At 45.1% G+C, this 13,749-nt stretch overlaps 1 protein-coding gene and 1 long non-coding RNA gene across 3 annotated transcripts in view; both read left to right on the forward strand.

The window, feature by feature from the left end:
- Positions 1–13,749, forward strand: part of TGFA (transforming growth factor alpha) — a 115,968-nt gene that overhangs the window by 41,038 nt on the left and 61,181 nt on the right. The gene's annotated exons all lie outside the window — the stretch shown is intronic.
- Positions 8,860–12,403, forward strand: LOC129622892 (uncharacterized). Its single transcript, XR_008700172.1, has 3 exons — positions 8,860–9,118; positions 10,546–10,649; positions 12,159–12,403. It is a non-coding gene; the product is annotated as an uncharacterized LOC129622892 (long non-coding RNA).

Below are 13,749 nucleotides of genomic sequence, written 5' to 3' on the forward strand. Positions count from 1 at the left end.
AGGGATGGTCCCTCTTATCAGCTTGCACGGGGAGACGGTGGTCGGATTTGGTGGGGGCTTTGGGTTTAACTGTTAAGGGCAAGTTTGGGCTGGGGGTATGGAGGGAGGGCAAATCAGATTATAGGGAGAGGTCTTTGAAGACAGTACTTTGTTTGGAAAACAGGTAGAACACAGGTCAGCCAGCAAGCCAGGGATCTGGTTATTGCTCACCTCGCCTAACAAAAGCTTTTCAGAACTGCAACCTGCTTCCCCGTTCCATTGTCTGGAGTTTTCCCACGTGGGGCTGAAGTCATTCTAAAATTAGAAAGCTCACGTGTTCTGCCCAGGTACAAGGTTCACGGTTCCAAATATGTGTCTGTAGCACAAGAGACTTGGTATGATTTCGTTAGGGGCTAAAAACACAGACAGCCGGTGTGGGGACTAGCTTGCTGTGGAGGACGCTTAGAGGAGCGTGGAGCCTCAGAGAGAAAGAGGGCGTGTTTCTCCTTTCCTTTCTAGGATTTCTGCTTGTCACACAATTCCTCATTTTACCTTCTACTTTTTGCAGAGGAAACTGCTGGGTCAGAAGGCAGGTTGCTCAGAGTAGTAGACACACCACAGAATGTGGAGTCCAGGATCATAATTCTGACTCAGTAGCTGGGTGACATTTGCAGTCCCCCCTGGATAAAGTTAAGGGCTTGGATTAAGGCAGTGTCTTTTCAAACCATGAGTCACAAAATCGCTCTAGTGGGTCACAACCAACATTTTTTAAAAATGCGATTGAAGAAATTAGACGAGAGAATTTCAGAGTGCATTACATGAAGGAAAGTCGGATAATGTGTCATGATACTCTTGGTTACTCATGGATTTATATATTGGCATTCTGCATTTGTTTACTTGTGTAAGCCGCACCCATATTGCATCCTTTATCATTTCCATATTTGGTTTCTTCAGTGTAAGAATTCAGATACTTGCAGAGTAAGTGCCTTAAAACTTTGCAGACCTGTACATTCCCCTCCACACCTAGTCTTTCATAGCTATCTTGTTCACCCCTAAATGGACAGCAATACTTTTCACCTTTACCAAGTGTTTCCATAACACTGCACTTGAAATAAAAACAACTCTTTCCTTATGCATAGATATTTCATTAGTATATGTAATATGTAGTTATGTAAATACAGTAATGAGTGTGATTGACATGAGCAGGTTTGGGAACAAACACATGTGTTGTCTTGGTAAATAAATATCTTCACTGTTAAAAACAGAAATGGGTGGTAAACTAGTGTAGCCGACTGATTGAGCTTTTGTGTGCTGAGGACACTGGTGTAGATGTTTTAACAAAGGAATGGAGAGGATGGATGGGGTAATCAAGGCCATGGTTTAAGTTGAGCTCAGATAAGTGAACATCTACCAGCTTTGAAAAACCAAAGTGAGTGACACAACTCCTGGATTTCTAAAAATCAAGGCCTGTAGAAGCTTACTGTTCTCCTACTTTTTAGTCCTTGACTTTTACTTAGCACCCACTTATTAAGTACTACCTTCTACCAGACATTGTGCTAGGCCCTGGAGATACACATGAGAAGTCAATATGAGCCCTGCCATCAGAGGGCATAGAGTCAGGCCAGTGATGCTGATGATTTTTACATCTCAAAGAAAATCATGAACACAGAGCAGGTGATCCACCATATGGATTTCTTTGAAGAAAACACCCGCCTCTACTATATTCAGACTTCCCAGTTTTAATCCAAGTGCCAAACTGTGTACTTTTTCTTGTCTTGAATAAATTGCTTCTTGCTGAGTTTGGCTTGTGATGCCGAGCTGGTTTTCCATCTGATTGATGACTCTTCTGGGCTATGGTTGTCATCTATGAAGCTGGCATAAAGGGCATCTTCTGGCAGGCGCCTTATACAGCAGGAGCAGAATCTACCCACACATCAGCCAAAAGAGTCAGCCTGCAGGACCACAGTGGCAAACAGTAGGAGTCGGGCCCCGTGGTCTGTGGCCATGTGCTCTGTACCTGCAGTGAAGATTATCCTAACGCCAGCTCATTCCATCTCTGTACCTCTTAGCTCAGAGTCTAAGAGAGAATTGCACCCGTGTGTCCTCTTGGGTCCGAGTGGTCGCCCAGCAGCTGTGGCAGGGCTGGGGGTGGGGGTGGGGGGAAGGCTGCAGGTAACAAGATGCCAAAGAGCAGGGTAGGCCTTGTACAGGGCAGAGTCCCTCAGGGGACCTGGAGGGGGCAAAGACCAGCGTTCCTGGTCCACACTGATTCTTTGAATCATTCATTCAATCAGCAAAAATTTATTGAGCACTTACTATGTGCCAGACCTTGATGAGAACAAAATCTCTCTTCTCAAGACCTTATACTCTACTGGGAAAGATAGACATACTGTTATATTTTAATCTACCAAATTGGCATATTTTTGAGCATGGCAACTCTGAGTGCTGGTGTGTGTGAGGTGAGACAGCTATGTATATTGCTTATGGGTATGCCTGTTGCCTTTCTAGGAAAGAGTTTAAGATTCATTGGGAACTTGATTCCTTAGTATTTGTAAGAACCTTATAATTGTCCATGCCGTGTGATCCAAAAATTACACTTATAGCCATCTGTTTTACAGAAATAACCAAGGATGTTAGGTTATTATCCACTGTAGTAAAATACAGCCAGTTCAAATGTCAGCAAGAGGGAAATAGTTATGGGACAGGTGATTAGATTTTAAATAAAAGCCCTTTAAAATCATGCTGATGAAGAATATTTAATGATATGGGAGAAAAAGTTCTATATAAAATTGAATATAATATCTCATGTAAATAAATAGAAAAAGGTGTATATAAAATTGAATAGAACATCTCAATTTTATACACTGTACACAGATGCAAAAATAAAAGGCAAGCATCATATAGTATTAACATTAATTATCTCTGATGCCTCTTGATGAAAGTGAAAGAGGAGAGTGAAAAAGCTGGCTTAAAACTCAACATTCAGAAAATGAAGATCATGGCATCTGGTCCCATCACTTCATGACAAATAGATGGGGAAGCAATGGAAACAGTGACAGACTTTATTTTCTTGGGCTCCAAAATCACTGCAGATGGTGACTGCAGCCATGAAATTAAAAGACTCTTGCTCCTTGGAAGAAAAGCTATGACCAACCTAGACAGCATATTAAAAAGCAGAGATATTACTTTGCCAACAAAGGTCCATCTAGTCAAAGCTATGTTTTTTCCAGTATCCATGTATGGATGTGAGAGTTGGAGTATAAATAAAGCTGAGCACCAAAGAATTGCTGCTTTTGATCTGTGGTGTTGGAGAAGACTCTTGAGAGTCCCTTGGACTGCAAGGAGATCCAACCAGTCCATCCTAAAGGAGGCCAGTCCTGGGTGTTCATTGGAAGGACTGATGCTGAAGCTGAAACTCCAATACTTTGGCCACTTGATGCGAAGAACTACTACTACTACTACTAAGTTGCTTCAGTCGTGTCTGACTCTGTGCGACCCCATAGACGGCAGCCCACCAGGCTCCCCCGTCCCTGGGATTCTCCAGGCAAGAACTAATTCATTGGAAAAGACCCTGGATGCTGGGAAAAATTGAGGGTAGGAGGAGGGGACAACAGAGGATGAGATGGTTGGGTGGCATCACTGACTCGATGAATATGAGTTTGAGCAAGCTCTGGGAGTTGGTGATATAAAGAGAAGCCTGACATGCTGCAGTCCATGGGGTCGCAGAGTCGGTACGACTGAGCAGCTGAACTGAACTGAATGGGAATATAGCTGATTGTAATTTCCTCTGTACTTTCCTGTTTTTTCCTATCCTGTCTACAGTGAGCATTTTTAATACTATAGTCAGAAATAAAAGGAGCTACCTTTTTAAAAAGACAGAAAAGGCCGTGGCTGACGTCCTGCCCTGCAGGTCTGTTGGCCCGTGTGAGCTGACTGCAGGCTGTCACGAGGCGCAGGCAGTGCCGCTGTTTGTGGAGCAGAGGGGCCTGCCACTCTGGCCTGCATGCGTGGCGCCCACCTCCAGGGACCTCGCTGTCTGCGGAGGTTGACCCCAACAGAATACTTGGCAGTTCACCTCCAAGTTCTGGGGATACTCATCCAAACTCTCCTTTGGTGGCCCTTTGGCTCCTAAATGCTGATCCATTCTTTTTTTTTTTTAGCTGTTCATTTTATTTATTTTTACTTTTTTATCTTTAATTGAAGTATAATTGCTTTACAATGTTGTGTTGGTTTCTACTGTACAACAATGTGAATCAGCTCTAAGTATACATATATCCCCTCCCTCTTGAGCCTCCGTCTCATGCCCCCCACAACCCCACCCCTCTAGGTCATCACAGAGCCCTGAGCTGAGTTCCCTGTGCTAAACAGCAGCTTCCCACTAGTTCTGTGTTTTACACATGATAGTTTATATATGTCAGTGCTGCTCTTGCAGTTCCATTCACTTTTATCTCTGGGTTTCAGTGGAGAGGTTGGGCTTTTCTGGGCCCCCGGCCCTAGAGTCAGTCTCCAGATAGAATGTGAGCACTGTGGAATTGGACAGAGACTCTCCCCCTGCCCCTTACTAGCTGTGAGACCTTAAGCAAATTGCCTAACCTCTGTGTACCTCAGCTTCCTTATCTATGAAAGAGGAATAATGATGGGACCTGCTCTTAGGGTTGTTGTGAGGATTAAGAGATGACACATTAAACACCTGCAGCTGTGTGCACACACACTTGGGTGCTGTGCTGCGGCTCCTCTTACTGTATCATTGGTGATGCATGGATCCTGATGCACGTCTGTGTCTTCATAGTGCTTTTATCACCGGCAGTCTGGTTGTCAGGCAGTGGTTCTCATGTTCCAAAGAGCGGAAGAGTCATCCTGCTGATTGTTAAAATGCAGATTCCTGGACCCTCATCAGCCTGTGGCCCAGAAATCGGCACTTCTGATTCTCAGCAAAATGTGGTTAAGGCCCAAGGGAAAGAAGCTGAGTGGTAGATACATGCCCTTGTAGGCTGAGAGGCTTTCTCCTTAAGGCAGCAACCTCATCCCATCCCTGAAATTCTTACTCCGCTTTGCTGGACAGAGCCGGTTTATGGGAGTCTGTGAAATGTTTGTGTTCCAGGACTGACTTTCTAGCATCCACCCAGAAGCTTGGTAAAGACAATCCAACACCTCAGAACTTGGGCTATCACCTCAAAGCATCCCCTTTCTCTTTATCCTTGCTGTGATGAAATGATGAACACAGTGGCTGTGGGGTAAGGCTTCAGCTTTGTTTTCTGAGAGCCTGACCCAAACTGCCTGCTTCTGAGTTTGGGTCATGTATTGCTAACATAGTCACTAACTAACAGCCTTGAGTGTCTGGTTATTTACTGGTGGAGGACCTTTAGCTGTTTCACACCCCTTTCTCCACCTTTCCCATCATGTAGGATTCATTTATGCAGGACTCAACCTCTCTCCCTGGTGGGTTTCCCTGGTGGCCTTCCCTGGTGGCTCAGAGGATAAAGCATCTGCCTGCAATGCAGGAGACCCGGATTCAATCCTGGGTTGGGAAGATCCCCTGGAGAAGGAAATGGCAACCCACTCCAGTATTCTTGCCTGGAGAATCCCATGGACAGAGGAGCCTGGCGGGCTGCAGTCCACAGGGTCGCAAAGAGTCAGACACGACTTCACGACTTCGCTTTTTTTTTAGCTGTTTTGATGGAGCCAGGTTCAGATGTCCTCCTTAGCAGTGCAGTAACCGTTCTGAATCTCTTTTCTCTCTAAGAATAACAGAAGATGATTTCACATGTCTGACCATTGTATTGTTAGGCTGCATTGACTAAAGTGTTTCTTAAATACCAAAACGTGCTAGTACAAATCAAGGGGGAAAATGGATAAACAAAAGAGAATGGGGGGCTCAGTTTCACTCACACTGATGCCATAGAGCTGGGGTTCAAAGGGGGATGCTTTTTTTCCCAGTTGTCATTTAGCAGCCTGGCTGGGAAGCTCTCTTTCTAGGCCTTTTTTGTCCCAACTATTGGGGGCTTGGGGCTTCCCTGGGAGCTCAACTGGTAAAGAATCCACCTGCAATGCAGGAAACCCCAGGTTGATTCCTGAGTCAGAAAGATCTCCTAGAGAAGGGATAGGCTACCCACTCCAGTATTCTTGGACTTCCCTGGTCATTCAGACGGTAAAGAATCCCCCTGCCCTGCGGGAGACTTGGGTTCAATCCCTGGGTTGGGAAGAGCCCCTGGAGGAGACAGTTCACTCCAGTATCCTTGCCTGAAGAGTCCCCATGGACAGAGGAGCCTGATGTGTTGCAGTCCCTGGGGTTGCAAAGAGTTGGACACGACTGAGTGACTAAGCACGCACTGGGGGCTTGGGATTTAATAAACATCACTCCCTGCCGTATACAGTAGACCTAGAAAGGCACTTTTGGAATCTTGAAAGTGAAAAATGTTAGATCTTATTCAGAAATCTGCCACTAATGAGTCTCTCAGGTGCTCTGGGGCATGATAAATGGAAGTATAATCATGAATCACATAACTGTCAACAGGAGCCTCTATAACAATCTGGATGTAGCAGGCTGTCCACCTAATATTCCCTTAAATAACCACAGCCCAGCGCAGTAAGAGGCTCTGGAAATTTAGATGTACATCTAACCAAAAGATAACCACTTCATCATTGTTGTTATAGGCAGTTTCCTAAGGATTTAACCCTAGGTCAGTGTTTCACAACCTTTTTCAGAATAAAGATCCAATTTGAACGTCAAAAATATGTGATGCGCCACAGACAGTAGTTCTTCCTTTAATATTAAATTCATATATAAAAGTTGCTATGAGAGCTCAGGAACTCTTTAAATTTGTATTTTATTGATCACGATAGAATTCACATAGTAACATGACCTGACCTAGCACTTTCAGAATTCTCACCATATGCTGGATACTGTTCTGCCTAGCCTCATTTAATACCTACAACTCTAGGAAAAAGGTACTACTTTTAGTCCCATTTTACAGTTAGCAAAACTGAGGCAGAGAGAAGTAACTTACCCAAGGTCACACAGAAAGTGGCAGGGCTGAGCTTTGAATTCAGGAAAGGAGGGGGAGAGGGAACCCCAGCATGCTCTTTGGGAGGCATCAGGGAAGGCTTCTCACAAGAAGTGATTTTTGAACTGAGTTTTGAAGGAAGAGATGGAGTTAGGCAGGCAGACTTTGGGGTGAGGACGTGCTTGCAGGTGTGTGGAGGTGAGGCTGGGAGAAAGTGGTAGCTAGTTGAGCAAAACCACACGTGGACTTTGTTCTGGGTGTATAGATTATTAGCACTGTCAGTGATTCGCCTGGATCTAATCACAGAGAGGTGCTTCCTAAAGGAAGCTTTTCATGGATTTACCTAAGATGGCTGTCAGTAGGCTTTTGCAACACAAAGGATTAAATCTTTAGGGCTCCAAGGCCACAAAGTCCATGGGGATAATAACACAGCCCTCCCACCCTTCAGCTTTAGCACAAGCGGTGGCCCTGTCTGCTGGCTGCCTTGGGTGTATATGCAGTGGGGGTGGTTTCTAGGCTAGACATTCTCAGTTATTCTTGGAGCTTCAGTTTTACTTGATTTCAGCTTCTCTTTTGCAGGTGAGCGAATTATGCCTTTTCACCTGTTTAAGTGTGGCTTGTTGCAAAGGTGCCTAAAAATAAAGACCATAAGGCTGATAACACAGTAATTACGGTAGTCTCTAGAGTCAGCCTGGGTTCAAGACTGAACTGTGCCCCTTGGGAACTCTGACCTTAGACAAGTTACTTAATTGCTCTGTGCCTCAGTTTCCCCATCTGTAAAGTAGAGGTAACAGCAGAGTGTCCTTCATAAGGTCATTGTGAGGATTAAAGAGTTGGCATGTAACATGTTCAAACAGTGCATAGTAAGGCCCGTGTATTAGTCACATAGATCTTTTCAAAAACATTGAGAAAGCAGTGATACACATGTGAGAAATGATACCTGAAATACCAAGATGCCCTTAGCCAGTTGGTAGCCAGGATGTGCGGAGAAGGCAATGGCACCCCACTCCAGTACTCTTGCCTGGAAAATCCCCTGGATGGAGGAGCCTGGAAGGCTGTAGTGCATGGGGTCGCGAAGAGTCGGACACAACTGAGCGACTTCACTTTCACTTTTTCACTTTCATGCGTTGGAGAAGGAAATGGCAACCCACTCCAGTGTTCTTGCCTGGAGAATCCCAGGGACGGGGGAGCCTGGTGGGCTGCTGTCTATGGGGCCACACAGAGTCAGACATGACTGAAGTGATTTAGCAGCAGCAGCAGCAGCCAGGATGTGGGTTGAGTTTAAAGTTGTAAAGGACCACGCTGGGGGTGAGCCACATAATTCCACGCCCAGGGGCTTGCCCTTGAAACTCAGAGGACAGGTCAGAGGAAGCCCCCCCTTGGCTTGTTGGGAAGTGGTACTATAGAACCTGCCACTCGAGGATGCCCCACCGTGAAGTTCTCCTTTTAGAATTGTGGTACCCAACGCAGAGGAAACACAGCCTGACCCTTCAGTGGCAGTGATGGCAGGCGTGGGATGTTATGCTCTATCCTGAGCCATGAGATTTAGGAGGGACGTAGTATTAGTAGTAGTAATAGTAAAGCTCAAGAAACTGAACCACCACAAGAAGTTGAGGCACAAGTGGGCTGAAAAGTGAGGTGAAATTCTCAGCTCCCTGTTTGGGGTGCCTGGCACAGACCCCAGGAGCACAGAGGTGGAAATGCTCAGTCACATGCTTGAGGGATTCACATGGACAGCCTTTGACACTGTTGTTTAAAATAAAGTGAGAATGGGCTGCCCTCCCTTGTTGTGAAGGCCTCAGGGAGAGGCTGGTGATCCCACGTGGGGGCTATTTGTAGTAATTTTAAGAGAAGCTGCTGCTGCTAAGTTGCTTCAGTTGTGTCTGACTCAGTGCGACCCCAGAGAGGGCAGCCCACCAGGCTCCCCCATCCCTGAGATTCTCCAGGCAAGAACACTGGAGTGGGTTGCCATTTCCTTCTCCAATGCATGAAAGTGAAAAGTGAAAGGGAAGTCGCTCAGTCGTGTCTGACTCTTAGCGACCCCATGGACTGCAGCCTACCAGGCTCCTCCGTCCATGAGATTTTCCAGGGAGGAGTACTGGAGTGGGGTGCCATTGCCTTCTCCGGAAGACCAGGTTAGAAATGTATAAAGATGGAGAAATAATTAGATGGTTAAACAGAGAGCATACCTAATTAAGGAACAAGAGCTACTGGGATTAAATGACTTTTAGGATTAACCATCCAGGTAACAACATGGAAGAAAATAATATTTCAAAATTAAAAAAAAGTTCTTTGGTACCCTTGAGAAAGAGGATATGATACAGATAGGATCTTTAGCCCAATTTGAGTTGACTTTATTTCTTTTATTAGTTTTTTAAAATTCTTGATTTCATTATTTATTGTTTTTGGCTGTTCTGGGTCTTTGTTGCTGCACGAGGTTTTCTCTAGTTGTGGTGAGTGGGGGCCACTCTCGAGTTGCAATGGCTTCTCTTGTTGTGGAGTGCAGGCTCTAGGCACTCAGGCTTCAATAGTTGCAGGCTCTTCTCCCAGGCATTAGAGCACAGGCTCAATAGTTGTAGCCACAGGCTTAGTTGTGCCACGGCATGTGGGATCTTCCTGGACCAGGGGTCGAACCAATGTCTCCTGCACTGGCAGGTGGATTCTTCACCACTGAGCCACGAGGGAAGCCCCCTGTTATTAATTTTTTTAGAAAAGATTCTTATGATTGACTGTGAGGGTTTACTACAGACAGTAGTGCTGAGCATCAGAGATGGGCAAGGGATAGTCCCTGCCCTCCGAGTCCTTTAACTGGGAGAAGTGAGGAGTAAAGCTTCAAATCTTCTTTGAGTTAAATGACTTTGCCCACCAGAATTATAAATAAACCCGTGTCAGGAAGGGCCAGGTGCAGAGTGTCCTCTGCCTAAGGCACTGAAGAAGGTGCCTTAGTGGAGTAAATTCCATGGACAGCCTTCTCAGCTTGGAATCAGCTTCAGTTACAACAGGAGGCTTGAAAAGGTGTGTCTGGAGGATCCTGAGAGGTTCCCAGTCCAGAATCTCTTGTCTGTGAACCATGGAAAAGGATACGGCCTCCAGACCATTTTTCAGCAAATGCAATGTATTATTTGTTAGGAGTTCTGAAGTAAGGTGCAGTCTAGGCCTTCTGTTCCCCAAGTGCACCATGGTGCGCCTTGTGCTGGTCATGCCCGCCGTTGGCTCCTTTAGAAAGGTGAGGGGCACCTTCGATTAGCACAGTGGAGGAGTCATACACAGGCTGTCTTCACTATGCATGAGGCAGGAGGTCAGCTGATCTGGCCTTGTTTCCTTCTGGTTAATTTCTAATTAAAATGATCAACCTTGGTAAAGAGTGTTGATGTGCTGTGTGCTTAGTGATGTCCAATTCTTTGTGACCCTCTGGACTGTAGACCACCAGGCTTCTCTGTCCATGGGATTTTTCAGGCAGGAATGCTGGAATGGGTTGCCATGCCCTCCTCCAGAGGATCTTCCAACCCAGGGATCAAACCCGTTTCTCTTGCATTGCAGGCAGCTTTTTTTTTACCCACAGAGCCATCAGAGAAGCCCAAAGAGTGTTGGTACTACAGAGCTATCCAAATCGTCACTCTGGTAAAAACTCACATTGGCTAATTAAGTCAAAGGAATTCTTCAAAGGTATGTTTTTACCACTAATGCTGCAGAAAGTTGACTTTTTTCTTAAAATTGGCTTAAGTAGCATAACTTTGTGAGTAAATATAATCCCCTGAGCCAGGATGTTGTTTGGGGAGAGGCTTTGACAATGTCAGTATTTTTAAACATCAGTGTATTTGTATTGGTCTTCAAAGGCTTATGTAATCAAAACTCTGGCTTATGGAGCATGCTCAGTTCATAGTTTGCCTTTAAGTGGATGAGTGATTAATGCTCAGTATATCCCCCTTGAAGAGAGGGTGTCTTTAGAAGCCTCTGGCAGTTTTTGAGAACTTCACTGTCCAATGCAACAGCCACCAGTGGCTATGGAACCAAATTGCACTTGCTGCTAAGTCACTTCAGTCATGTCTGACTCTGTGCGACCGCATAGACAGCAGCCCACCAGGCTCTTCCGTCCCTGGGATTCTCCAGGCAAGAACACTGGAGTGGGTTGCCATTTCCTTCTCCAGTGCATGAAAGTAAAAAGTGAAAGTGAAGTCTCTCAGTCGTATCCAACTTTTAGCGACCCATGGACTGCAGCCCACCAGGCTCCTCTGGCCATGGGACTTTCCAGGCAAGAGTACTGGAGTGGGGTGCCACTGCCTTCTCTGGGAACCAAATTGAGGTGTGTTAAAATATACAGTAAACACCAGATTTTGAAGACCTCTTATTCTTTTTATGTACTATCTTATAACTGCATGTTAATACTTGTCATTTATTGAAATGACACTATTTTGATTATATTGGGTAAAATAAAATATTCAAATCAATTTCACTTTTTTTTTTCCAAAAGGTGGTTTTTTTTTTTTTTTTATCAGTTCAGTCACTCAGTCGTGTCCGACTCTTTGCAATCCCATGGACTGCAGCACACCAGGCCTCCCTGTCCATCACCAACTCCTGGAGTTTACTCAAACTCATGTCCATCGAGTTGGTGATCCCATCCAACCATCTCATCTTCTGTGGTCCTCTTCTCCTCCTGCCTTCACCCTTTCCCAGCATCAGGGTCTTTTCCAATGAGTCAGTTCTTTGCATCAGGTGGCCAAAGTATTGGAGTTTCAGCTTCAGCATCAGTCCTTCCAATGAATATTCAGGATTGATTTCCTTTAGGATGGACTGGTTGGATCTCCTTGCAGTTCAAGGGACTCTCAAGAGTCTTCTCCAACACCACAGTTCAAAAGCATCAATTATTCGGTGCTCAGCTTCCTTTATAGTCCAATTCTCACATCTATACATGACTACTGGAGAAAACATAGCCTTGACTAGATGGACCTTTGTTGGCAAAGTAATGTCTCTCTGCTTTTTAACATGCTGTCTAGGTTGGTCATAGGTTTTCTTCCAAGGAGCAAGTGTCTTTTAATTTCATGGCTGCAGTCACCATCTGCAGTGATTTTGGAGCCCCCCAAAGTAAAGTCTGTCACTGTTTCCATTGTTTGTCCATCCATTTGCCATGAAGTGGCAATGAAGTTTTTTGTTTTTTGTTTTTTGTTTTTTTTTTAGAAAATACCAAATCACCTCATTGGCTCACCATACTTGCTACTGGACAGCACACCCCCAGGGCCTTACAGCACATTTGTTCCTGCTCACATCACTTCCTTCCCATCCTGGATCTTCGCCTAAAAGCCAGCCCCTTAGAACATCTCTCGTCAACCTCATCCCAAGATCTTGCTCCAGCCCACATGTCTAGTGCTTTCTCATGTACCTCAACCTGTGACAGTGATCTGCTTAGAGAATGGTGACTTGTCCTTTAAGCTCTAGGTCTTACATCTCTTCCTTTAGAGCTCCCCTACCATCTTTGAAGAAAATTAATTTGTCCTTCCTCTGTCCCATTCCTTTATTTTGAAATATTTGGGGTTTGGGGGGAAATATTTCCCCCCCCTGCTGCCTCCTCTCTTCTGGTAGTTCCTTGAGGACAAGGGGCTGTGTATTTTTTTTTTAAACTTCTTATTTTATATCAGAGTATAGCCAATTAAGAATTTACAGTAGTTTCAGGTGAACAGAGAAGGGACTCAGTCATACGTGTATCCATTCTCCCCCAAGCTCCCCTCCCATCCAGGCTGCCACAGAACATTGAGCAGAGTTAAGGGACTGTGTCTTGCTCATCTCTGTATAAGAGGAACGCTTTATTCCATGCCTGACACAGTGGGGGCACAGTAGAGATTGAATGAGTAACGAACACTAGCTCTAGAACACCAGTGTCCCTATAAAGACATGAAACACAGAAAATTAGCATAGCATTGTGTTCACTTCTAAAAGTAGAGGCTACAGGCTGCTAACATAAGAATCAACCAGATGCTTATAAAAATTTAATATTCCCAGGCTTCACTCTTAACTAGCAGGTTCAGTCAGGAGAAGTTACATCATGCTGCAGAAACAAAATTTCATTACCTTCATAGAAAAATTCTCTCATGAATTTGAAGTCCACTGTGGGCCCTTGGATGACTCTCCTGGGTGGTTCAGGTTAAACCTCCAGTGGGATGTGAGGTCTGTTCCCTCCAGTTGAATGTTCTCACCACATATGGGTCAATTTTCAGTGCTCCCATTTCATTGCCTGAAGTAATTCATATGGCTGCACCTTATACAAGGGTGTGGGGAGACCAAGCCTGTGTGTGTGCCAGGTAATCCACATTTTTAGCTCCTTGCTGGTCTGTATTCACACTAACATTAGGAGGCCATTGGGTAGGACAGAACTTTTCAACTTTGGCTGCACATTGAAATTACCTGGGGAGTTTCAAAAACACCAGTGCCCTGGCCCTACCCTCGGAGATCCTAATTCGCAGAGGCTTTGGGGGAGAGGTCCAAGCGTTAGTATTTATTTAGTTTTCCCGGGGGATTCTCCTATGGGGCCAGAGTAGAAAACCACAGGTGCAGGGAAAAGAGCAAGGGCCTTTGGATCCTGACTCTAGCGCAGACTGAACCTTGGTTTGCATACCTGTCGGCAGCAGTCAAGATCAAACAAATGTGGAAGTATTTGTCAGCTGCAGTATTGAACAAATATCAGCTATATTTATTCACTGGCAGGTGTGGACTTTTTATAAGCTGGAGTCGTGCACATTCCTACATGTACACGTGGTTTCTGTCCCTCCTCATC

This window comes from Bubalus kerabau, chromosome 11 (genome assembly GCF_029407905.1).
Source record: "Bubalus kerabau isolate K-KA32 ecotype Philippines breed swamp buffalo chromosome 11, PCC_UOA_SB_1v2, whole genome shotgun sequence".
NCBI lineage: Eukaryota > Metazoa > Chordata > Mammalia > Artiodactyla > Bovidae > Bubalus > Bubalus kerabau.